The 25,634-nt window shown below is 49.8% G+C and overlaps 1 protein-coding gene and 1 long non-coding RNA gene across 22 annotated transcripts in view; one reads left to right on the top strand and one right to left on the bottom strand.

Annotated features, from left to right (window-relative positions):
• Positions 1 to 25,634, top strand: part of Jakmip1 (janus kinase and microtubule interacting protein 1) — a 143,408-nt gene that overhangs the window by 20,363 nt on the left and 97,411 nt on the right. The window contains exon 1 of one of the 21 annotated variants that reach the window (XM_040292681.2): positions 3,467 to 3,671. The exons of 18 other annotated variants lie outside the window; for them this stretch is intronic. The gene's annotated coding sequence lies outside the window, so the exon portion shown is untranslated. Of the gene's footprint in view, positions 1 to 3,466; positions 3,672 to 9,572; positions 9,707 to 21,414; positions 21,508 to 25,634 lie in introns of those variants that run through there. 2 more of the 21 variants (XM_078021006.1, XM_078021004.1) reach the window with 2 other exon arrangements.
• On the bottom strand, positions 1,693 to 7,439 carry LOC144366603 (uncharacterized). The gene is made up of 3 exons (XR_013425674.1): positions 7,078 to 7,439; positions 3,095 to 3,242; positions 1,693 to 2,812 (listed from the first exon to the last, which is right to left on the bottom strand). It is a non-coding gene; the product is annotated as an uncharacterized LOC144366603 (long non-coding RNA).

The following is a 25,634-nucleotide window of genomic DNA, read 5'->3' on the forward strand; positions in this document are numbered from 1 at the left end:
AGGGTGGGGAAGCTGTTGAAGATCAGCTTACACCCCATGGGCTCTGTGATCTCTAGCAAGTCACTTGCCCTCTCTGTGCTCAGTGCCTTTTTCTGGGGAGCAGGAGTGAGGGTTATATAAGGTAATTAGCTGTCATAGCTGAGCCTCCCACTCCTGCCACGAGTTCTGTGTTTTAACTCACAGTGCCACTCAGGTAAAGGGCGTGTGGGCACCTAGAGAGAAGCAGCGGGTCTCAGGGCCAAGGGGACACAGCAGCGGCCTCCCTCACCGAGGCCTTTGATTGACCTCACTGCTGCCCCAGGTAGCACTGACCCCTGCAGCGCACAGCAGCCTCCTGCAGGCCCCGTGACAAATGCACTGGAGAGCCTGGGGGGGCCTCATGGAAGCATGTCACCGAGGCAGAATCAGTAGTGGTCACTGGGCTGCTGTGATGAGAGGCTTGGAAAGTGGGACCTCCATTTCCAGAAAGTGTTATTTTTGCTCCTGCCTCTCTAGGGCCAGGTGGGCAGCCACAGGGCAGGGCAGGGCAGGGCAGGGCAGGGCAGGGCAGGGCAGGGGAGGAAGCTAGGGGCCTCCTGCCACAAAACTGCTCCTGGAGCCAGGACAGCAGAGAGCAGGGGGAGCTGCGAGGTCACCACTGTGCTGGTCGAGGCCCCTAGCTGAAAGCAGAAGACAGAAGGTGGCACTGGAGGGTGGCACAGGTGAGGGGAGGCACTGCATGTGTTAGTGTTGCTCTTGCCCTTGGTGTTAGTATTTCCTGGATTGCCACAGGCAGTGTTGCCCTCTATGCGAGGTGGGGTTACCATTTGCGAAGCACCTGGCCAGGACGGAGGTCTGTGCCTGGGCTGTAAGCTACTGCTCACTCCTGATCTTGTAAATAAAATTTTATTGGAACACATCCATGCCCATCTGTGTACAGGGTTGTGGCTGCTTTGCACCATGTTGGCAGGTTGGGGTGGGGCAGATGCCCTGAGCCAAAAAAACTCCCTACCTGGCCTTTATAGGAGGGGTTTGCTGTCCCTGGTCTGAATGAGTTCATTTAGTCCCCGAGGGAGGCATACCTGCATTTCTCTCTCTTTCTTTCTTCTTTTTTTGGTACCAGGGATTGAACTCAAGTGCACTTGACCATTGAGCACCATCCCCAGTATATTTTTTTTTTTTAAAGAGAGAGGAGAGAGAGAGAGAGAGAGAGAGAGAGAGAGAGAGAGAGAGAGAGAGAGAGAGAGAGAATTTTTAATATTTATTTTTTAGTTCTCGGCGGACACAACATCTTTGTTGGTATGTGGTGCTGAGGATCGAACCCGGGCCGCACGCATGCCAGGCGAGCGCGCTACTGCTTGAGCCACATCCCCAGCCCCCCCAGTCCTATTTTATATTTTATTTAGAGACAGGGTCTCATTGAGTTGCTTAGTACCTTGCTGTTGCTGAGGCTGGCTTTGAACTCGCCCGTTCTTTCTGCATACAGAAGGTGCCCAAGTTGGAGGACCTCTTTTGTCCCAGCGTCCTGATCTGCTGGGATTCAGGTGTGTGCCACTGCACACGGCTGTATTTCTCATTTAACAGATGAGCTCAGAGAGGGTCTGACACCTGCCCAGGGTCCCACAACTAGTAAGTTCCAGGAATTTGGAGCCAAGAAACCCATGTTCTCTCCTCCACCGGGAGGTTTGTGTTTTGTCTTGTTTTGTTTTTTTTTTTTTTAGCTTTTAATCAAATTTTACCATGTTCATAGAATGATTTTTATTTTAAAAAATTGCAAACAATTTCTTTACAGCCTATTACCTCATCGATTATTTAAGCTATTTATATTTATGTATTTAGTATTTAGTAAACACTAATATAGTGATGCTTTTTAAGTGCACAGTCCAGTGGCATTGCTATGTGACCATCACCACCAGCCATCTCCATGTTCCCATCCTCCTGGGCCAGTGCCCCTTGCTGCTGGGGGTGGGTGGGGAATTTTGTAGGAAAAAGCAAACACTAGCAGATCGGGGTTTAGCAGAGAAAGCTTTGCCGAGAGCCGTGGGTTTGAATGCTGGCTCTGCCGTCTCCTTGCTGTCCGTGCCCCTCAGAACCCGTACAGCAGTTTCCTCACTGGAGCAGTGGGGATGAGCTCAGTCTCCATCCCTGCGATTTCTGTGTTTGTGAGGAACAGATCAAAGAACAGGGAGGGCTGGAGGAGTGTCCTGCAGGGGATGGTGGCTATGATGCTGGGCCCTTGGGAAGCACCCTAGTGGCTGTTGGGTCAATCTGCACCTCTCCATGTAGCTGGAGTGTCACCTTTGTCCTTTGTGGGGTGTGAAAACCTCCTCAGGACCTAGCAGGTGTCCCAGAGCTCCCAACCTGACCTTGGATGCCTCGAGGCTGCGTGGAGAGGGCTGTGTGGAGAGGGCCGCCTGCCCTCCTCTCCCTGCAGTTGGGCTTGGCTGAAGGGACCTTTTAGGAATGAAAGGAGCTCCGTGTGCCAGCCGGGCTGCCCATTGTGGCCGTAATGCTCTTGTGCGGACCAGGTCAGAGGGACGTGCTGGCTCAGCTCGCTGCACTTGGAGCCGGGAGCCTGGGACCCGCCTGGTCCCCTCCTCGGGGTGGAGGAGGTGGGGTCAGCCTAGGGTGTCCTGCTTCCCGAGAGGACTGAGTGCGTGCGTGCCTGCGGTCAGCAGAGCTGGTGCCGGAGCCTCCCCTTCTGCTAGCCTGGCGCCGCCGTCTTCCTCCACTGGATCCGGGCTCCTCTCTGCTTGTCGGATGGACTGTGTTTAAATTCGGTCTCAGTCTGAGTTGTCTATTGAAGCAATTCTTTATTTTTCTTTCTTTCTCCCTTTTGAGAAATTGAAGTGAAATGTTAACCATTTCAAAGTGTATGATTCAGTGGCACTTCATGCATTCACAGTTTGTGCGACTGTCACCTCTGACTAGTTACAAAACATTTTCATCACTCCCAAAGCAGACCCTGTGCCACTGGCAGTGACTGTGTATTGCCCCCTCTCTCCAGCCCCTGATAACCTCGATCAACGACCTGTCTCTGTGGATTTACCTATTCTGGATGCTTCATTCAACCAGAGCCATATGGTATATGGTTTTTAATGGCTGGTTTAATTACCTGGGTGTTGTGTTTTCAGGTTCATCAGGCTGTGGCAGGTATCAGGGCTTCATTCCTTCATTCCTTTTTGTGGCTGCATAATATTCCATTGTGTGTCCATTCATCTGTTGATGGACATGTGGGTTGTTTCCACCTTTGGCTGTTGTGACTAGTGTGTGAAACAATACATGCAGTGTTAAACATTTCTTCTTCACTTGCTCATTAATTCATCAGTTCAGCCACTTGCTGAGCAGTGGTCAATGTGCCCTACATGCCAGGTGCTGTGCTGAGAGCTTTCAGCCTTGGCTTGCCCTGGAGCTTGGTTCTCTGGCCTCATTTTCCCAGCAGGAGCGTGGGATCGCCCTGAGGCAGGAGGCACAGAGTAGGGGCCAAGGCAGTGGCCGAGAGAGGCAGCTGGCACAGTGCAGGGAGCCCTGGCTGCCTTCCTGCCAGTTCCTGGAACATGCTGGACTCTCTTCTGGCTGGAGAACTCGCGTTTGCTGAATGTGCTTCCCCTGTCCTGCCTGGGCTGGCTTTTCCTACTTCCCACCTCAGCTTGAATTTTCCCTTGCTGGGACACCTTCCCAGACCACCCCAGGTAGGGGCTCTGCCTTGCCTCCCCCTCGCCTTCTTGTTTTCTTGTAGAGAATCATCATGATGCAAAACAACGACTTTGTTGCCTCCTTTGCCATCTCCCTCCCTGAGAGAGAGCTGGAATAGAGCACCAGGAGGGCCGGACCGGATCCCGGGTTTCTCCCCTCCCAGCGCCAGGCGTGGTGCAGAGCAGGTGCGCAGCAACAGGTGTTGCTGTTCCTTGGGGTGGAGGGGACTTTATTTCCCCACTCCACCTTGTAGGCTGTGCTATGGAGGCTGTGACTTAATCTTTCTGTACTTCACTTCCTTTTGTGAATTGTGGAGGGGGATGTCCCTGCTCTGGGGTCGGTGTCAGTAACGTGAGCTAGCATACACAGTGTGGGTGCCCCACCTCGGGCCATGTGGGGTTGGGAGCAGCAGATGCTTGTCAGCAGGTGCTGCTGGTAATGGTTGTAGAAATTCTGGTCATCATGACTGTGAGTTTCCTAATACCTGGTGACATACACTTGTCTCAGGGTGGCCCCAGGGACCTCTTGGATCTGTGCTGTCCTGTTACTGTAACCTCTGGCTAGGGGGGCTCCTGAGCACTGGACCCTGGCTTGTCGGCATCAGCGGACTGTGAGTAAAAGATTCGCCCTTGGTTGGAAGATTTTTCTATGAAAAAAGGAGATGAAGGACTAAGTCATGGTTTCAGTGTTGGTTACTTGTTGGGATGATACCTGGATTTTTGGCAAATGAGCAAAGGGCCCGCTGAGGCAGGGCCCCGGGTGGCTGGCCTGGCCACACCCCAGCTCTGCCTTGTTCCGTATGCAGCCTCAGGCTCGGGAGTTACAGTTTTTTGTGTGCTTCAGTTTCCTTCTCTATAAACAAGGAGCTCAGTCTGGTGACAGCAATGACAAGGCACATTTGTCCCTAGCTCACCTCCCTGAGTCCTGCTAGGGACTGGGGCCTGTGAGGACGAGCAGCAGGGGAGACCCACCGTCCACACAGTAGAGACTGAGCTGGTCACTGGAGCCCTGGCTGGTTCTCTGAAGGGTGCACATAAGTTGCTGTGTGGACAGCCCAGTCCTGCTGGGTGACAGCTGGGTCTCTCACTGTGTGCCACCCAGCCTCTAAGGCAACCCATTTGGCATAACTGAGGGGTGCTGGGCCTCAGGCTGCTTCCTTCTCGATCCTTCTGCAGTGTTCATTGCATCAGGACTTGCAAGTGGCCACCTCAAGCCCACAACATAGGAGACCTCTTCTGGTACCTCCAACATGGGCGTGGCTGCCGCTTGTGCCCAGCCTGGGGCTGGTGGCTGAGGGTGGCAGATTCTGAGGCATGGCTCAGGCTACCCTCTCGTGGGCACCCTTTCCTAAGGACCCCCAACCCACTCCTTTCCACCAGGCCAGGGAGGGGAGTGGGGAGTCACGATCGAGGCAGACCCTTCACCTGGGGTCTCTGGTGTCCTGTGGGATCGTGTGATGCATGTGCTTTAGGAGGAGAGGTGCCCAGGATGGGCACTGTCATTGTCATCCTTGTCTTCTGTATTAGGTTTTTGTTGCTGTGACCAAAATATCTGACAAGAACAACGTACAGGAGGGGAGGTTTGTTTTGGCTCAGGATTCCTGAGGTTCATTCTATGGTCAGCTGGCTCCAAGGCAGGCCGCTGTGGAGGAAGGACGTGACAGAGGAGAGCTGTCAACTTGGGGCAGTGGGGGAGCAGAGAGGGAGAGGAGGGCCGGGGAGAAGTTGAACCCTTCCAGGGCACAGTCCCAGTGACTTCTTCCAACCAGGCCCCGCCTCCCAGTCATCCACTCGGCCACCAAATGGTTTAATCCACATACGGATTGATCCACCATTGAGTCAAAGCCCTTGTGGTCCAGTCGTTGCCCAACAGCCCCGCCTCTGAACCTCAGTGGGAACCATGCTTTTAATACGGGAGCTCTTGGGCTGCTCCAGATGCAACATCAGCACCCTCCTTGTGCTCACAGCCCATAGGTGTCTGGCCTGGTGCTGCCTGTGGGGGTTGGCATGGCAGGTCTGGCCCCTGAAGGGTCAGGGAGGGCAGCAGTGGGTGATCTTGTCCAGCCCTCATGGGACCTGCACCCCCTCACAGCTGGAGCAGTGACAGCTCTGCATACCAGGTGCAACGGCAGCGGGGGGCCATCCTGAGCGAGCCAACCCCTTAGGACAAGGGTGTGGGATGAGCAGGTCCAGTCCGACACCAGAACGGTGGTGCCCACAGTTGCCACCCACTAGGAATTTTTGTTAAATAAGTAGATGTTGGAGGCGCTGGTCACACATGCATGGTAAGTACATGAGGTGACAGATGCGTCGAGTGGCTTTACAACACAACTGTCTTGCTAGGCCTGCAGGAGCATCATGTTCTCATAAACTTCAAATATGCACAGTATTAAAAACAAAACACAACAGCACAGCCACCTAGTGTGGCGTTCAGGTCCCCTTGTCCTGCTCCCGGCTCAGGTCCCGCTGTCCTCTCACTGAGCACGCCTTCTCCGAGCGCTGCCCCTTCTCCCATCCTGCTGCCTGCTCCCTCTGCCCTCCCCTATCCATGACCTCTGTGGACCCTGGGCCTGCCTGGACGGTGCTTCCTTTTTCCTTCCTGACCCCAGGAGAGACCCCTTACTTGCTTAGTCTGTAAGTGTGGGTCAGGTGCTGCCAGGGGCCTGGATTGGGATGAGGACGGCCCAGGGCAGCGGAGTGCACTGACAGCTTCCTCTGCCCAGTGTGGCCTGGCCTGGCCCACTACTGCCTTCCCATCCGCCTCGCCTGAAGCAGCTCCTGTATCCCCCGACTCCTGTGTCCCCCAGGCCTTCTTGAGTGCAGTTTCCTCTGTTGGATCTGTCTGTCCACATTCCCTGTCCACTTGGCGAACATCTGGCCCTGGACTTAAGGTCCCCCATCGTCTTTCTTCCAGAAAACCTTCCCTGACTGCACCACTTCCCACCCCACAGGCACGTCCAGGGCCCCCGCTGCCCCGAGCATCCCTCTGTCACCCTGGACAATGCATTATTACTGCCAGTGAGGTATCTGACTCTCGTGCTGGGGGCCTGCCTGGTAGAGATGCTGTCTGAATCACAGTGGGATTCCCAGGGCTGGGTGCAGGGTGGGGCGCAGGCAGGAGTCAGGGGATTCTAGCCCTCAGTCAGGGTCCCAGCTGCCAGCCGGGAGGCCCTGCAGGAGCACACAGCGGTGCTCCTCCCTCCTGCATGCGGAGCCCCCTGCACACAGCAGCCTCACTGTGTTCTCTGCGACAGCCACCTCTAGGGACGGTCAGCTGTCTGAGCCTCAGCTCTGCAGCGCTCAGGGTGGAAACACCAATTGTCGTGCCCACCCAGGGGTGACATGCGGGAGGCATCTGGAAAACTCAAAACTTCCCTCCCTTTCTGGGTGGGATTTCACTCACTCTTAGCGCAGTCTGTTTTCAGTTTAGAAAAATGTTAGAAAGCTGTCCCGCAGAATTCAAACTGTGTTTCCGCATTCAGGGGAGGCCATCCTCCTGTTAAGTTGGCCTGGTTTTCTCCTGCTCCCCGCTGCACCTCAGTGTGCTCTCAAGACGGGGCTCCGGGAGCTGGCTGGGCTGCTGGGCCAGCGCTCATTAGGCCTGCCAGTAATTGGATTTCTGCACAGGGAGCCTCGCAGACTCCTGCTCTTGGAGCTTCTTTTTGTCAACCAGACATCTTCTTTTGAGAAAGGGACTGGGCCTCCACGCTCTGCCTAATCTGTTTCAGCTTCTGGGCCTACAGTGCCCTCCTGCTGTGGCCTGCTGTGATGCCCCTCTTCCTGGAAGTCACACAGAACACATCAAGGTTACAGGGACTCCTAGATTTCTCTGCATGGATGGCTCAGAATACATGCAAGTTGCTTCGTACTGAAGATACAAATGAGAAATTGGGTGCTTCAGCTAAAGAGGGAGAGCTGAGTACCCAAACTCAGGTACCCCAATCTTATAGCACAAGTTGTAAATTTTGTATTTTGCAATTCCCAGACTCCTGGGTTGTCGCTTCCCTTCATTTTTGTTGATGAACCCAGAGAGGGCTTTGAAGGGCAGGTGGCGAGGAGGCTCGAGGGTGTTTTGCTGCTGTCTGCAGGGCTGGGGCAGGACAGGGGGGATTCTGTGTTATCTGTTCATTGTAGCAGGTGCAGAGAGGGCTTGCCTACCACAGCTCCCTTGGCGCCTGTGCCAGTGACTTTGAAAGCAGAGCCACAGTGAGTCCCACCTTGAGGACTTGGTTGTGAGTCCTGATGTGCCCTCTCCACTTTGGTCTGAAGCACTGAACTGTTGCCACAGTTCATGAAGGGGATCCCCAAACAATGTCCCCATCCCACCTGGAGTTGTAGACCTCAGATCTTCCAACCTAGGACGCTGGTAATGACGTTTATATAGATGGCGTCCTTCGACTATTAGGTAAATGATCAATTTGCTCCCTTTTACTGGAACCAGAGAGGAAAAAAAATCATGATTGATTTGAAAAAGAGCCATTTAAGAAACTTAAAATTGTCAGAGAGGTAAGTTTGTGTCTGATTTAAAAAGAAAAAGCTCTCTGAAGTCATTGTCCCTGACTTATATTCCAAAGATAGTGCCTGATTCATTTAATGCAAAAGAAAGCAGTAAAGGAAGAACGGGGAAACAGAAATTATGTGAGGCAGAAGAGGACAGTTAAATGGCAGATGTCAATCCAACTCTATGTTAAACACCAATGAGAATGGAGTTTGCAAGCCAATTAAAACCAGGTCCTGTCGACTGGATAAAGCATATGTCCAGCCCTTACAGGCTTAGTCCCTGTGGGCCAGTGTAACAAAATGTCTTAGACGGGGTGGCTCACAGAGAACAGAAGTCTATTTCTCACAGTTCTGGAGGCTGGGAAGTCTAGCTCGAGGTACCAGCTGATTCAGTGTCTGCTGAGGGTCTGCAGTGTGCTTGCTGTGGCAGGAGGGGCAGGCTAGCTCTCTGGGAGTCTTACAGGGCCCTAATCCCAGTCCTCCCAAAGGCCCTGCCCCCTGATGCCATCACATAGGTGATCAGCTTTCCCCAGGTGAATTCAAGGGAACATAAATAAGCATTCAGACCATTCACTGCTGCAGGAGACACACTTTAGAGATATAAACAGACAAAGTAAAAGGACGGAAGATACGTCATGCAAACAGCACAAGAACGTCAGAGGGCTATGATATTAGACAAAATGGATTTTCAAACAAGAAAGTTACTAGAGAAAAAAAAAGCAGCATTTTACAACAATCAAAGAGTCAATCTGTGAGGAGTATATGACAGTTACAAACTCATTTGCACCTAGTGACAGAGCACCCAACTATGTGAAGCAAAGCTGTGTCAGAATGAAGGAGGACTAGAAACTTCCAAGTACTTGGAAACTTCATACCCCATTCCCAGTGAAGGACGGGAGGTGGACAGGGAAGCAGGGCACTTAAATAATGCTGCAAACTCTCCAGATGTAACCAGTGTCCACAGAACATCCATCATGACATTGCCACAGACACCCTCTTGAGTGCCGGAGGCCATATGCTGGGCTGTCGTACAAAGTCAAGAGAAGGAAGAGGGCAGAACACGAGGTGTGCTCTCTGGTCCCAAGCAATGACAGCAGCACCAGGAGCACCACACGCAGAGCCCGGCTCAAGCTGACACTTACTCTGCCCCTGCCTGGGGCATCCCAGCCCTACTTCTTCCTTCCCATCTCGGCCTCCTCACTCCTTCTTACCACCTTTCTTTCTGGGCAAATCAGCCGCTAGCTTTTCCAGCTTCTGGCCTTGGCTCAGCTGCCCGGGCCTGTGGAATGCCATTCCTCTGCCTTCTCTGCCCTGCCTGGCTGCCTGCCCAGACTGGCTGTCCCTCCCTCAGCCAGGAGTCCCTGCGCCATCCCTTATTTGCTCTCCTTCCCGTGTCCCCAGCCATGGCTCAGCCACCCGCAGGTGGTTGATGGGGTCCCTGCTTATCTCCATCACTGAAGGAGCATTCTGAAGGCTGTCAGTGTCTGAAGGCTCTTGCTGCCCAGCACCACTGGGGCGTGACTCACATTGAGGTAACGTGAAAGATGGCCAGCCTGAACTAGAATAGTTAATTGTAGTCTGTACATATTTTTTTCAGTGTAGTTTCAAAAATTTTTTTTAGTTGTTGATAGACTTTTATTTTATTTACTTACATGTGGTGTGAGAACCCAGTGCCTCACATGTGTTGGGCAAGCACTTTACCACGGAGCCACAACCCCAGCCCCTCAATGTAGCTTTTTTTAGTTGTTCTAATTAGTTATCCATGACAGTAGAATGCATTTTGACACGTTGTACATGGAGTATGTCTTCTATTCTTCCTGTTGTACACGATGTAGGGTTTACACAGGTCATGTGATCATATGTGCACCTAGGGTAATAATGTCTGACTCATTCTACTATCTTCCTATCCCCATACCCCTCCCCTCCCTTCAGTCCCTTCTGTCTAATCCAAAGTACCTCTATTCTTCCCGGTTCCCTCTCCCCATTGTGAATTAGCGTCCATATATCAGAGAAAACATTCAGCCTTTGGTTCTTTAGGATTCGCTTATTTCCCTTAGCATGACAGTCCCCAGTCCCATCCATTTACTGCAAATATCATCATTTCATCTTTCTTTAAGGCTGAGTAATATGCCATTGTGTATATACACCACACTTTCTTTATCCATTCACTGTTGAAGGACACCTAGGTTGGTTCATAGCTTAGCTAAGGTGAATTGAGTGCTATAAACATTGATGTGGGCTGTGTCACTGTAGTTTGCTGATATTGAATCCTTTGTGTATAAACCTAGGTGTGGGATCACTGGGCCAAATGGTGGTTCCATTTCAAGTTTTCTGAGGAATCTCCATCCTGCTCTCCAGAGTGGTGGCACCAATTTGCAGTCCCACCAGCAATGGATGAGTGCACCTTTTCCCCCACAGCCTCAGCAACATTTATTGTTGCTTGTATTCTTGTTAACTGCTATTCTGACTGGAGTGAGATGGAATCTCAGTGTAGTTTTGACTTGGATTCTCTAATTTCTACAGATGATGAACATTTTTTCACATATTTGTTGACCGATTGTATTTCTTCTTCTATGAATTGTCTATTTAGTTCCTTAGCCCATTTATTGGGTTATTTTATTTTTGGTATTAAGTTTTTTGAGTTCTTTATATATCCTGCAGATTACTGCTCTATCTGAGGCTCATGTGGTAAAGATTTTCTCCCATTCTGTAGGCTCTCTCTTCACGTTATTGATTGCTTCCTTTGCTGAGAAGAAGCTTTTTAGTTTCAACTTATCATTTTTATTGAATCTTGATTTTTACTTCTTGCACTTTAGGAGTCTTGTTAAGGAAGTCAGTTCCTAAGCTGACATGGTGGAGATTTGGACCTACTTTTTCTTCTATTAGGCTCAGGGTCTCTGTTCTAGTGCCTAAGTCCTTGATCCACTTTGAGTTGATTTTTGTGTGGGGTGAGAGAGGACTTTAATTTCATTTTGCTACATATGGATTTCCAGTTTTCCCAGCACCATTTGTTGAAGAGGCTATCTTTTCTCCAATGTATGTTTTTGGTGCCTAGTCTAGTAGGAGATAGCTGTATTTATGTGGGTTCATCTCTGTGTCTTCTATTCTGTACCTTGGTCTACATATCTGTTTTGGTGCCAATACCATGTTGTTTTGTTACTATGGCTCTGTAGTATAATTTAAGGTCTCGTATTGTGATGCCTCCTGCTTCACTTCTCTTGCTAAGTATTGCATTGGCTATTCTGTGCCTCTTATATTTCCAAATAATTTTCACGATTGCTCTATTTCTATGAAGAATGTCATTGGGATTTTAATAGGAATTGCATTAAATCTGCACAATGCTTTTGGTAGAATGGCCATTTGACAATGTTAATTCTGCCTATCCAAGAATATGGGCGATCTTTCCATATTAATGTCGTCTTCTTTCTTTCTTTTTATTTGTGGGGAGTACTGGGGATTGAATCCAGGGGCACTCGACCACCGAGCCTCATCTGCAGCCTTATTTTGTATTTTTATTTAGAGATAGGGTCTCACTGAATTGCTTAGCACCTTGCTTTTGCTGAGCCTGGCTTTGAACTTGTGATCCTCCTGCCTTAGCCTCCCAAGCTGCTGGGATGACAGGTGTGCCCTACCAGCCCGACTTTAATTTCTTTCTTTAGTGTTCTATAGTTTTCATTGTAGAGGTCTTTCATCTCTTTTGTTAGACTGATTCCAAAATATATATTTGAGGCTCTTGTGAATGGGGTAGTTTTCCTAATTTCTCCTTCAGTGGATTCATCACTGATGTATAGGAACACATTTGATTTATGGGTGCTGAATATATTCTACTAGTATATCCTACTACTTTGCTGAATTCATTTATTAGTTCTAGAAGCTTTCTGGTGAAATTTTTTAGATCTTCTAAATATAGAATCATGTCATCGGCAAATAGTGATATTTTGAGTTCTTCTTTTCCTATTCGTATCCCTTTAATTTCTTTCCTGTAATTGCTAGAGTTTCAAGGATGATGTTGAATAAAAGTGGTGAAGACGGCATCTTTGTCTTGTTCCAGTTCTTAGAGGGAATGCTTTCAATTTTTCTGCGTTTTGGATGATGTTGGCCTGCAGTTTAACCTAGGTAACTTTTACAGTGTTGAGGTATGTTTCTATTCTCGCTAGTTTTTCTAGTGTTTTAAACATTCAGTATAGTTTCAAAAGTTTAGTCAGAGAAGTTGGCTCTGGGCCGTTAAGGGTCTTGCCTAGGACACCTGGTTGTGTGAGTCTCAGGTATGTGATGAGCAGCTCTTGAGGTTCTCACAGTAGGGTCCTGGCCAGCAGCAGCATCACCCAGGGGCATTTTAGGACCACATGTCCTCTGGTCCCACCCAGGTTTGATGGGTCGGAGACTCTGGGGAGGGTCTGGCAGTGTGTTTTTTAACAATCCCTCTCAGAACGCCTGAGATCCCTGCAGTCTACAGCCATACCATGCTGAATGCGCCCGATCTCATCGTCTGAAACCCCTGCAGTCTGAGCACTAGGGCACCCAGGCAGGTTCCCGTTTATCCTGCAGTTACTCAGTGTGGCTGGGTCCCTCCATGCTCAGGAATCACTCTCCTCTCCCTGAGTGCAGGCCAGTGCGGGACTCTGGCTTCCTGAGGTGTGCAGGCCCTTCCTCCCAGAGCACAGAAGCACAGGCTCCAAGCACAGGCTTCTGAGAGGGAAGACTGAACTTGGCTTCTAGCATTTTCTTGTGGGAGAGTGAAGTCCTCTTGGCTCTTGCCTTGTGCTCTCCTTATGTGATGGTGGGTGTGCGCTGCACCCCTTTCCTAGAAAGGAGGGAAGGCTGATGTGTGTGACACCAGCAGGGTCAGGAGGTGTGGGCCTGGGTTGGAGTCCTGCTCTCTTCCCCTGGGAAGCCTTGGGGTGGTCTGCAGCTGCCTGCAGCACACCTGGCTTCTGCCTATTGAGCAGGAACAATAATCACACAACTATGAGATATCCTTGCCTTTCTGCAAAGTGAAGTGTTATTTTTTTTTGAAGTGAAACTATCCTGCCCAGTATTCAAAATGGGGAAGTGATGGTTTATTATCCTTTATCTTATGCCTTTAAATTTACAGCACTTACTAGCTATAGGATCAGCTCTTTATCTCTAAGGAATACTTTTGTTTTAAAGTCCCTTTTGCTTTGATGAATTTAAGTTCTAGAAGAAAATCTGGGCAGGGGGGGAGTTGGAACTCTTGAAGCATCTTGGCTGTTGGTGCACTTGGTGGGGGTGGTGGGACTATTCTGTGTAGTGACATCCCGTAGCACACCTGCAACTGGAAGTGCCTCGTGAGCAGCTTGCCTGGCTGACTCAGAGTAGGGGTCACTAAAGATGGCAGGGGAAGTGATTCCCTGAGTCCAGGCACCACTGTGTCACCTGGCAGCCCAGGTGCCTGCAGTGGGGCCTCTGGAGAGTTAGCATTTGGTGTGCAGCTCGTTTGAATTAGTATGATGCTTTTGGAGTTTACAATTAGTACACCTGGTGGGGGAGGGGAAGATCACCGCCTCAGACCCTGGCCCCCATGCATCTTCACGGAGCAGCCAGGCTCTGTGGAACATATGGAAAGCAGGCCCTGCACCTTGCGTGCTGATGCCTCTGCTCCATCGGACCCCGGCCACCATCCCTTCACAGGGCACATGTGTCTGTGTGTTGTCAGTGTCATGTTTGACGCTTTGTTATGTCCCAGCCTCCCTGTGTCCTCCAGTTACTAAGTCCTGGACCTGGGAGACTGTCATTTCTAGGATGGCCACTGGCTGAGCTGAGCTGGGGGAGAGCTGCAGTTGATGTCCCTCCAAGTCTCTGGACAGATCCTGAGCCCCTAGGAGAGTTGGGGGTCCTGTCCGCCCCGCTTTGGAGTGGCTCTGGAGTGGCAGGGAGTGCCTGGGAAGAGGGACAGTTGTGTTGAGCCAGGGCGATAGCTTCTGGAAGCCCAGGCCTGGCTGTGTCACTCCATTGTCCTGCTGGCTTAGGACAAAGAATAAATTTCTTGTGACACATGTGTCCTTATCTCTGGAGGCTTCTACTTTTCCTGACTGCCATAGTCAGTTCTGGTGGCTCTAATAAAGCCACCATAGACTGGGGCTTCAGCAACAGAGATCCGGTTCTCATGGATCCGGAGGCTGAAGTCTGAGCTGAAGGTGCCTTCAGTTTGGTTTTGGGGCGGACAGGGCCTCTGTCTGGTTTCAGGCACAGGGGTGAACGCGGCTTCTGCTCCTGCTGCTCTCCTGCCTCCGTGCCACTCAGCCCTTCTTTGACCCCAGCTCCTCTTCCTGTGTGTTCTGGTCTCACCACTGCCAGGGCCTACTCGGGTTTCCCCTCCTTCTCCATACCGGGCCCCAGAGTCCCTGGTCTCCCAGTTAACCTGCTTGTTGCTGTGTCCTCCCATTTCAGTCCGGAGCTTCTCAGGGGATAGGGAGCCATTGGGACACTGAGCCCCAGGCTGGTATCTTGAGGGAGTTTGGAAGTCGGCACCTGCTAAGGTTGTTCTTGACTTCCTTCCCTCCCTGCCGAGCTGGCCGGGACCTGTTGAGAGTAACCTGGTAATAACCTGGCAGCAAGCTCATCCTGCGCTGAGCACCTTGAGACCCTGGTCTCTCCCTCCCTTTCTCAGCATCTTCCCTTCGCCCCTCCCCTTTCCACAGCTGCTTTCTTGAGGGAAGACAGGACACTGTGAACTCTGGGCCCCAAACCTCCCCCAGCTCCCCACGTCTCAGGGCTTTGTGCACTCAGCAGGTGCTTGGTGGGTGTCTGCTGAGGTGCCTCGGAGTATCAAGCCACACTTAGGGGCTGGTGTCAGGGGATGTGGAAACCACAAAAGGAAGCTGCTCATTGCCGGGAAGTCACTGACTGTCCCTGCTCGTTCTTGGTGGTGCCTTGACAGCCTTATGGCTCATTTTAGCAGAGCTGGGACAGAAATGACCTGATAGCTGGGACTTTTCTAGGACTTCTTCAGGGGCTCTTGAACATTACTGGAAGATTCCTAAATGATGCAGGGTTTACCAAGAGCCAGCAAGTAGCAGTTGAAAGAGCAGAGACCTTGTATTCATGTGGGGACGTGGGCAAGTCCTTACCCCACTTCAATCTGAAGTTTCTTTCCTATAAAATGAGAAAATAGGTGCTTCTTCATAAACATGTGGGTACCAAGATCACACGTGTAAAGCCCTTCAGGTCTCACCACCCCCAGATGTGCGGAATGGCTGGCTTAGCTCCTTGTCCTATAATGTAGTTATTTTGACATTCTCTCTATGGAGCAGTGTCTGAGCCACCTGAGCTCTGTCCTTAGGCCTAGTATGACACCTGGCACCTGGAAGCTAGATAGCGGAGCAGGTAAGAACACAGCCATTGGAGCCAGGCTGCCTGCCACTGCCACTGCCACTCGCTTACTGTGTCAAGTGCTCAGGGCATTTCATGCCATCCTACTGGGGCATGAAGATGAGCATTCCTTAGTGTGGGCATAGCCCCTGCTGAATACTAGGTAATTTGGAAAGTTTAGTATGTTCCTGGAACGTAGTGAGCTACGTAAGTGGCAACTGTTAATACTTGGTGCATGCTTGTTGAATTGTACTGGATTCTGTCTGGGAGCAGAAGGGTGACAGTGCTATCACCATGTTTAATTCTTGCTGCATATGCATTGGTCTTTCTCACTCAAAGTGTCCTTCCTGTTCAGCATTGGTAGGATTTCACAGTAAAAAATACACACACAAAAGAAAAACTCCACCCACACAGAATGTTCTTAAGGAAGCTTCTCCATGTCCTGCTGAATGTTGGTAAACAACTCTCGTTCTCTGTTTGATGAGAATTTTATGTGAGAGCTGAATGGGATGAGTATCAATTTTATCCAAAAATGATTGTGTTTGTGGTGCAGAATCAAAGTGGGTAGTTCTGATGATATTGGATATATTTCATGAAATGAAATATTTTGAAACTACTTTTTATGGAAATGTTGGGGCCAACTCAGTGGCATTGAATTTTCTGTCAATATGCTTTGTTCTTGGAGCATCATGGCTTGCTGTGCAGGAAGAACCTGGCTGTTCATCCCTAGCAAAGTTCTTGGGTGTCTTCAGTGAAATGCTAAGCATGGTTCTGGTCCTTGGGAGAGCAAATGTAACAGAAAGTGGCCTTAGACTTAGCCAGACCTGGGTCTGATTACGGGCTATGCCTTTTAAAGCTCTGGATGTTGGCAAGCTTTGGATGTTTGGTTGTTTCCTTCTCTGGACGGGGGACAATACTGTTACCTATTTTACAAGGAGGTTTGGAGAATATATTGAGATGAGGTGTGCCTGGTACAATGCCTGACAAAAAGCAGGCTCTTAAAAATGGCAGTTCTTGGTTTAGCTGCTGTTTCTGCACCTAGAAGCAGGAGTAAAGCCCTGAGAAGTGTGTGCAGCATGACTTGGGTCACCCCTTGGCCACTTCCTTACCCTCCTTCTCTGACACAGTGGGCAGCTCATCTTCTGCAGAGGAGATGGGTGTGTGTGTGAGGGAGGGGTGGGTGAGAAGCCTTGTTTCCTGTGGGTTTGTAGCTTTGTAGAGTTGTTGACAGTGCCTGTGGGGTTTCAGAAAAGCTCAGGAGGCAGGTGGATGGGGCAGGGTCTCCACTGTGCCTCTGGGCTGTTTGCACCTACTGATGCTGCTTGGGGCTGGTTGCTGCAGTTCTTCCCTTTACCTCTCTAGTCATGCAGGGCAGGAGGAAGCCAAACCGGAAGAGGTTAAATAGTCATCAAAGGATGAGTCAATAGGTCTGTGCTAGGGTGAGAGCCGCCCCTCTTTCCACACATGCTGGCCTCTCCACGTGGTTCCAGCAAAGGCAGGTGGGAGGCAGGTATGGGCATGGGGTCCTTCTGACCGACAAGGCTTCATTTCATGAAAAAGAGCCAAAAATGTTGGAAAAGTGCTTTCTAGTGTTTTTTTTTCCTTACCCCCTGAGCGTACATTGCTAATTTTTTCCCCGGGAACACACCATGCCAGCTTTGGAAGCTGATCTTCTTAGATGCACGGATCCATTCTGAAGGCTTCCCATTACTTGCTGGCGTTGGAACAGCTTCTCTATCCCAGTGAAGTGATATCAAATGAGTGAGGTGGGGCCGGGGGCGGGGTGGGGGCAGCTGTGAACAGCCCTGTGATGGGAAGGGACTTGGGTCAAGTTGTAGAGGCTCTGCTGGCAGCCTGTGAGCTGGGTCTGGGTGGGAGTGAGGTCGGTAGTGCATGCCTGGGAAGTGATGGAAGGATGCGGTAGGCAAAGCTGCTCACCTGCTCGCAGTCGGCCCTGCTGTCAAGGGAAGACTGACTGACCTAGCCCCGCCAGGGCCTCCCAGGCTCACTACCCAGAAGGCCACACTTCTAGTTTGGGTGTTTGGGGGGGGTGGGGCAAACCGAGAAAGGCGGGCGTGTCCCAGGAGACCGGAAACGGAAGAGGAGGGGCCTGGCACCTTTAAAAGTCGTGGGCCGGAAGTGCACCAGGTTCACCGGAAGTGCCCGTGCTGTCACTGGGGTTGGCGCTCTGTGGACTGCGTAGAGGAGGCCTGGCCAGGCTGGGAGGAAGGTCTGCTCGGTGTAGCGCCCGAGGGAGGAGGAGCGGGGCACTCAGGTGGCTGTGGAGGTGGCGGTCCTGACGTAGGTTGGGGCAAGGAGGAGGAGCGCAGGGCCTCACTAGTGTTGGGGTGCGGCCATTGTTAGTACCAGCATATTAATTAGTACTAATTAGTTACCTGCGTCAACCATGGAGGGGCTGCCTTATGTCAGACCCTGCAGGATGCCTTCATTTTCACGGCCCATACCAGAGCCTCCGGACTCAGAGGTGAAGCTGCTTGAATAAGGACACGTGGCAGCTGAAGGTTGGAGCTAGGATTTGACTCTAGGTCTGATAGTGAAGTTCAGCCTCTGTTTTCTAGGTTCTGTGGCTCTTTGTGGGAAGTCCAGGGTGGGTGTTACGTGCAGGAGCCTTGGCTATTACAGAGGGTGTCCTTGAGCAGATGATGAGGAGGCTTATAGCCTTTGCTAGGCCAAGTATGAATGAGATCCAGGGTAAGAAGAGCTCAGGATTGGGGTTAAGAGGCTGGGTCCGAATCCTGCCTCCCTGTGTACTTTGGGATTAGACATACCTACCCTCCATGTCCCAGATGTACAGTATATATGTGTGTGGGGGGGCGGGGTTGACCAGATGCCCTTTATTTTAAGTCAGTGTTTGCTAAATATTTTTTTCTTTAGTAAGACCTATACCTGTCTACTGATGCCTTTTCATACCCCAAGTTCCTTTGTGGTTTCAGGATGCCAGTGGGCATGCCATCAGGAACAAAAGGTCTGAGTCTTGCTGCTTATTTTAAAACAGGTACCAACCCTTGCAACCTTTCTGGCAACAACTTAAACCTCCATGCTGAAAGGAAAGTGAATGCCTGTCCCACAACTAACACATGCTGCTTTGAGGTTCACCCACTGGGTACAGCATGCTGCCTGGCAGATCTGTATTTAAATGCTGGGTTCCAGGAATTCTACTGCTGTGAGCCTCAGTTTTTTCATTGGTAAACACGGAGATATGATCTCCCAGACCTTATTCTCTGACCCCATTGCCCCATCCTGAGTGAGTAATGGGAAATGGCTCAGTGCCACTTCCCTTTTCTGCAGAAAAGCAATCCAGTGATTGGAGAGGGAAGGAGCTTGGCTAATGGGTTAAAATGTACCACCTGGCTGACCTAGAGCTTTGGGAGTTTTCCCTGCCCCCATTAAGTCTGGTATGGTTTTTGTCTCCTGAAATGTTCATATCTGTGCCTCACCTTAGGCCTCTTCTTCCCCCACCAAAGACATAGTCTGTGCACATTCTCTCTGCCTCCAGGGGGCTCTCTCCAGGCAGCTCTCCATTTTGATCCCGGAGCAACTGCTGTGAAAGGCCTGGGTGCTGATATTTTCTTTGCAGATGTAAACTTCTCCATGGCTCTCTGCTGAAGGCCAAATTCAAGCCCTTAGTGGTTTATATTCCTTCTTATCTCTAGATCTCTGGTCACTCCAGGACAAGCTATACCTTGTTCATCTTTGTTTCTTTAGTGTCTGGTAAAGTCCCAGGTGCTTAATAGATTCTCAGTAAATGGCAATAATGCTAACTACTGTTAACCTAAGCAAAAGAGGGAAGCATTCTCCAAGGAAATGAGTTAGTCAGGAATGTGTGATGGGCTGCAATCTGGGATATGTGTGCTCAGATAGATCACAGGCATATCTGGGGAGGTTGAGGCAAAGGAAACTTTTTAAAAGCAAAAAAGAAAAGCACATGTAAGGTTTTTTAAAAAAATATTTATTTTTTAGGTGTAGATGAACACAACATAATACTTTTATTTTTATGTGGTGCTGAGGATCGAACCCAGGCTCTGCCTATGCTAGGCAAGCACTCCACCACTGAGCCACAATCCCAGCCCCTGTTTTGTGTTTGAGATGAGGATCTCTATGTTCCTCAGGTTAGTCTCAAACCCCTGAAAACCTCAAAACCCCTCAAACCCCTGGGCTCTACAGATCCTCAGCCTCCTGAGCAGCTGGGACTACAGGTACATACCACTCCACCTAGCAATGCAGGTTGTTCTGGAACACTTGTTCATACAGCGTTCATACATACATAAAGATAGTGCAGTGTGTCCTGGCTGTTGCACTGGGAGGGTCTTGGTATAAGCCATCTGGTAGCATGGCTCAGTTTCCCTAGGACTGGCTATTAGAAATGTCCTTAACTGTAGGTTTGGGTTTGGCAGAGTCTGTTGCGGTAGTTGTTGTTACTAGGCAAATGTGCATGAGGACGCTACCTTTACAGCCTCTTGACTCCATTTTAGGAGTGTTTGACATGATCAACTCCATTTTGACTGACAGTTTCCACACTACCATTGTGTGTCTACTGAGCAGGATACCTCATCTGCTGCTAAGAATTCTAGTTATAGCCTGGTGGACTCATTGGTCAGAGTTATCTCTGTTTTATGGGTGATAAAACTGAAGTTCAGAGAAGACAAGGGCCCTGATGGTAGGATGATTGTTAAATAGATACACGTCTAACCGTTAACCTCTTTTGGGGGAGTCCTGAGGCATCTGTTACTTTGGTTGGAAAGAGTCTGAGCTCTGAATCTTAAGACTTTTCCAGGTGCAGAGAGAGACAGTGCACCAAGGATTGGTAGGTGTGCTGTGACTGACGGTGGGCAGGGAGGTGTCATCTGCCTCAGTTATTTTGGGGAAGTTTGTGGTTCAGAGTAACCCTGGCAGAAATCTGGCCATGTCCTTTGTACAACTGCTCTTTGACAAGTGATCTGAGGTCTGGGTCAAGAAAAACAATTATTTTACTAGGTGGGACATAATTGTGACAAGAGGAAACATTTGGTTAAAAAAAATGGAGCAATGATATTTGATTGGTTAAAAAAATAGAGCAACTTTTGCTTTTGATACTTGTAGCCATCCTTTTGTGTCCACAGGCATTAGTTCTAGGACCCTCTCAGAGACCAAGTCTGAGGACATTCAGGTCCCTTATATAGCACTGTACAGTGTTTGCATACAGCCTACACAGGCAGTCCTGTGTGCCTTAAACCATCTCTAGGTCTCCCGCAGCTCCTAATGCGGTATAAATGCGGTGTAAAGAGTTGTTTTACTATACTGTTTAGGGAATAATGGCAAGAAAAAGGGTCTATATTTGCTCAGTATAAATAGTTTTTAAAAACTCCCTTGGATTCACAGTTGGTTGAATCCACAGATGTGGAGGCTGTGGAATGGAGGACTGGCTGTTTTGTGATTTGGTAGTGTCCTTGGTCTTGAGAAATCAAAGTCATGATATTTAGGGTAGAAGTCATGGTGCCTGCCACTTTCAGATGGTTCATAAAACTTAGTATCTGGGCTGTGGCTGTGGCTCAGTGGTAGAGCACTCGCCTAGCATGTGTGAGGCCTTGGGTTCAATCCTAAGCACCACATAAAAATAAGTAAATAAAATAAAGGGCATTATGTCCATCTACAACTAAAAAATACTTTAAAAAAAGCCCTGAAACAGTTGTATCTGTACAAAAACATCTGTGCAGATGGAAAAGGCAGATGTGGAGACCGTGGATGGGGTGAGCCCCGGAGCAGGCCCTGGAGAGTTCATTGCACTGTACTATTCTTGGTCCTTTTCTGTGGGCTTTCAAATTTTGAAAAATTAAAAGTTTTAGAAATGTGTTTCTCATGGTAGAGGCATCTTGGGGAGTTAGTTGCTGTGTTTACCTGTTTGTTCCAGGTCCTCAGTGCCTCCATGTGACTGTCACCTGAAGGTGGAGGGAGATGCTGACCTGCAGTGAGCAGGTGCTGTGTGCCAACCTCTTCCCTTCAGGTAAAACCTTTGGAAACATTGGCTCAGCACCTCTGTCTCCAGGACCCCTTATCAGACTACTCTACTCCTCTGGTCTGACCTGGGTAGAGAGCTGGGAAAGCTGCTCAGAACCAAGGGTGCTGCCCAAGTGCTATGACCAGGAAGCCAGCCTCCACCGAGAGGTGCTTTGTGCTGCCTCTTGGGGGCCAGCTGGAAATTAAAGCTTTTCACAGAGTTCATTCCTCCCTCTTTAGAGAAATTGTCCCACATTTAGAATATTTGAGATTAGACCAATTTTCCCCTACACTCTGTGTAAAGTTTTATTGCCTTTTAAAATTGCTGAAACAGTATTTGCTATTCAAATAGATAAGAGAATAAAGAGATCAATAGGTCTTCTTTCCTTCCACCCCCAGATCCTATTCCTATGGGGTGGTCAGTGCTTGGTGACCTCCTGACCTGTTTCCTGCTTGTGGGGTCACACACAGGCATGCACACCCATCTTCTGGGGTGAGACTTGTTTCTTCTTCTCATTGTTTGTCCTTTGTTAACCTTGTTAGCCTCCAGGAGACTCAGCTAGGGGCTCACCTCCTCCACAAAGCCTCTGGGCTCTGAGCCCTGACCTTACTCCAGTGCAATCCTCAGATTATGAGCTGCCCCTCCTGCCAGGTCTTGGGTAAGGTAAGGACAACAGCTGTTCCCATTTCCCTGTCTGCCCTGGAGTAGGGAGCCCAGGAGATGTATAGTGGCTTCTGGGTGAGCAGAGGGGCAGGGGAGGTGTCCTGGTGAGGCAGCCACATGAGCCGAGCCTTGCAGGCAAGAGAAACTTGTCCATATTCTTCTTTTAGTCCTTGGTAAGAAGTCCCAGGGTATCATTATCCAAGGACGAAGGTCACTTTAGGAAATATGGTCACTGCCTTCCTGGGTGTCCTGGCTGATTCTGCCCTAGCATTAATGCCATGTGTGGGTTGAGCTGACAGGATGGCCTTGAGCTACCTACAGGTGTGTCAGGATTGGGTCTTCTCTCCTCTCTAGGGTCCACAACAGGCCATCTGGGCATCTTGGGGGTGTTGGGAAGGAGGGCAGGCCAGGGTGAAGCAGCACAGGACTTGGTTGCAGGCCTGGTCTTGTTCTGTCTTTCATGATCCTGCTCCTTTCTCGTTGGAGACCTGTTTTCTGCAGCTGGGACTTATTAATGTTATCTGCAGATCATCTCATAAGTGCTGAGGAAACAGGCCCCTGCCCTTGAGGCAGCTGAGTTTGCGGGATGTACAGCTGAGGCTGGCTTCTTGGTCATACCACTTGGCAGCATCTGTGGCTCTGAGCACCTTTCCTGAGCTCTCTGGCCAGGTTAGACCACAGGGCGACTGGTCTGATTGTGGGACCCTAGAGATAAGAAGCATTGGGCCAATGTTTCTCCTTAATGGAGAAGAGTGGGTTGGGAGTTCCTGTGTGCAGTGTGGGATGCACTGGGGTCGGGGAGGAGCAATCAGTGTCATGTAGGGAACAGGGGAGAGATTACTTATCTGTAATGCTTGGCAATGCATGGCTTTGCAAGGGCATACTATCACCAGATTCAAACAAGTGCCATTCCCACTTCATAGAGGCATATACTGAGTGACACAGTGATTTTTAAAATCAGGGCTTTTGTTAAACCCGAGCCCTGGCTCCTGGGTTGAGGTGTGGGGTTAAGACTCTTAAGACAAGAGAAGCACAGTCCTGCCCTCAGGACTCTCCTGGTCTAGTTGGTTTATAAGGTTGAGTCACCAACATTTAAGATTCCAGTCTTCCCAGTCCCATCACTGTTTCCCCTTGTGATCTGGGCATTCTGAACCGAATATATTCTGAGGAGAATGGAGAGGGTTGTGTTCAGCAGGCTCTCATCCTGCTTCCTATGTGTTTCTTGTCTCTCTCCACCCAGACCAGTGTTCTTTGAGGGCAGGACACCCACTGGTAGTGGTGGTGGTGAGGGTGGGTAGTAAGGATGGTGGAAGTGGTGAGGTACTGGTTGAGGTGGTTGTTTGTGACAGTGATGGTGGTTACAGTAATAAGGAGGGAGTAGTACAGGTGGAGATGGTGGGTTTGATGGTGGTGGTTATGATTTAGGTAAAGGGACTGATGGTGATGGTGCTGATGTGATGGGGAGGTGGGGGATGGTGCTGATGTGGAGGCTGGGTGATAGTGTTGGTGTTGGTGAGGATGGTGGTAAATAGGATGGTGATGGGGTGAAAGGATGGTGATAATGAAAATGGTAATGACAGTGCTGGGGTGGAGTGGGTAGCCATGGTATGGTGATTATGGTGGATGGTGGAGGTGCTGATGGCGGTGATGGTGATAGTGTGGTGGAGGTAGTGGTGATGGTATTGGTGGTGGTATTGGCGGTGGAGGTAGTGGTGGTGGTATTGGTGGTTGAGGTATTGTTTGTGGTATTGGCAGTGGTATTGGTGGTGGAGGTAGTGGTAGTAATATTGGTGGTGGTGGTATTGTGGTGGAATGTACAAAATTCCAGGGTGTATTAAGGCCCTCTGTGGGCATCTTACCTGTGTTGATCTGTTGATGCCCGCAGAGGGGCCTGTGAAGTAGATACCACTTCTTGCTCCATTTTGTCACAGCCTGTGAAGTAGATACCACCTCTTGCCCCATTTTCCAGGTGAGATCCTAAGGCACTGTGCCACACAGTTAGTGCATATAGAGTTGGGGTTCAAACCCTGGTGGACTGGCTTCAGAGCCTACCTAAGCCAGGGTCACAAAGGTGCGATCCTCAGACCAGCTGCATTGCTCCACCGGGGTTGGGTGGAAGTGCATGTTCATGCATCTGACCCATGGTGCAGCATCGCTGGGGAGGGGCAACAGGAAAGGGGTTCAGCGAGCTCACCACGTGCTTCTCACACATGGTAAAGCCTGAGAATTGCTGTCCTAAACCATGTGTCCCTGCCCTGAGTGGCTGTGTCAGCGTGGAGCCCATGCTCGCATGACTCTGGCCTTGCCACTCAGTGGGCTCCCCTTCTAGTTTTATCCACCTACTGGTTGTTGCTGGTAGGTAGGAAAGAAGGTTCTTGCTCTTTGGCACTGAACCTCCCACCAGCACCTCTGGGGGCTCTGAAATGCCACCAGTTCCATCACAGCCCTGGCATTTGGCGCTCACTTCTGACTGCGGGCCATGTTCCCTGTCCGCATTCTTCTCTGCCCGCTTGGCCTGAGCCCCTCCTGCTTCTTCAGTTCCTCTTTTCACTTCCTGCCCTTGTCATGAGCTTTCTGCTGTCTCGTTCTCAGCTCTCTTTTTTACCCAGCCTGGGTTCCCTAGCCCCAGATGGAAATTGCTTTCTTGTTTTAACCTCAGCATCAGGGTTGTGATGCCAGTGAGTGTTTGATGCAGGCTTTTCTGCTGCAAAATGGGATCATACGTGTGGCCCACACTCAGACAGCAGGTGTGGAGAACCTCCCCCAGCTTCTACCGCTATGGCTTGGTCTGCTGATGCTTATTTAACCAGTTCCTTACTGAGCCTGCCTGTGCAGATTGTTCCTTTTGGGTGGATTTTACAAGTGAAGCTAGTGAACAAAAACAACCCACACTTAGAGACTTCACAGAAACTACCAAAGGCACCTAGAGAACTTGTGTCCCTTCCTACTTACCAGGGGTGAAGAATAACAGTCTCCCAGAACCTTGCCAATGGCGAATGAATATCTTAAATCTTGGTTGGTGGTGTTGGTGAGAATGGGGATAGATGGTGTGTGTGAGGTGAAAATTCTCATTCTCATTTTTTTGAGGTTGAGCATCTTGTCTGGGGATGGGCCCTTTGCTATTCTTTGATAAGTGCTTCATCATTATTTACACTAAGTTTTCTGTTTGTGTGTCCTATAAAAGTTTTTATTTCTGTAATTTCTTAATGTAATAAGACTATTAACTTGTGGTCTGTTATTATATGTTACAAGTGTTTTTTTCCTCCACTCAAGGTTTTTCTCCATGATGCGTTTGCTCTATAGAGGTTTAAAAACCTACCCTGTAGGATCTTAGACCCTTTCCTTCCTTCCTGGGAGTCTTTAAGTATTTGTTTTCAGGTAACTTAAGGCTTCTCCCTTTTCATTTAAATTTTTACTCCACCGGCACTCTGTTTTGCTGTATGGATCTAGGTGGGTGTGCAGTTTTGTTT

Source organism: Ictidomys tridecemlineatus, chromosome 9 (genome assembly GCF_052094955.1).
Source record: "Ictidomys tridecemlineatus isolate mIctTri1 chromosome 9, mIctTri1.hap1, whole genome shotgun sequence".
In the NCBI taxonomy this organism is placed as follows: domain Eukaryota; kingdom Metazoa; phylum Chordata; class Mammalia; order Rodentia; family Sciuridae; genus Ictidomys; species Ictidomys tridecemlineatus.